Raw genomic sequence first — 691 nt, 5'->3', positions numbered from 1 at the left:
TCCACGCGTGTCGCCTGACCAGTAACTTTAGCCGCAAGCTTGCGAGCTCTAATGCGGGAAGGCTTCTCTTTCCCTTCTGCCGCATTTTCACCTGTGCTAACACTAGCACCTGTCCGCACACGTGAATTTAGGGCCTGACATTTCATCCGTTTCCTTTTTCTCCTCGCCCTCTTCCTTTTTCGCTTTGGACTTTCCGCGTGCACCGCATGAGCCAAGACTGTTTCCTCCAGCCCTTGACATGCATCGCGTGATCCTTCCTTAGTCACAAAATTGACCTCTTTGCCTTCGCAACAGATGGTCATCTCCACAGAGCTGACAGACGGACCTTCAGCTGCCCCGGAAATGAGCAGTTCGCTCCCCTGAAGGTAGTCCTCCGCAGCTGGCTTATCGCTCTCAGTGCTTTCCTCCGAAACGCACTGCTCTTTTCGAATCGGGCTCTCTTCCTGTGTCTCAGCCTGGCTTTCAATACTGCGTTTTAACTCAACAGCAGCTTCGCACTCTTGATACGCCAGCTTCGCCGAGATATCCACAACACTGGCTTGGTCACTCACGCTCTGAGTGGTTTCCTCTGAAACGCACTGCTCATCTAGAATCGGGCTCTCGTCCTTTTTCTCAGCATGGCGTTCAATACTGCGTTTTAACCCAACAGCAGCTCCACACTCTTTATTCGCCAGCTTCGCCGAGGTAGCCA

Source organism: Amblyomma mixtum, chromosome 5, assembly GCF_055824585.1.
Source record: "Amblyomma mixtum isolate Tamu chromosome 5, ASM5582458v1, whole genome shotgun sequence".
Lineage (NCBI taxonomy): Eukaryota > Metazoa > Arthropoda > Arachnida > Ixodida > Ixodidae > Amblyomma > Amblyomma mixtum.
This window is presented reverse-complemented; position numbering follows the sequence as displayed.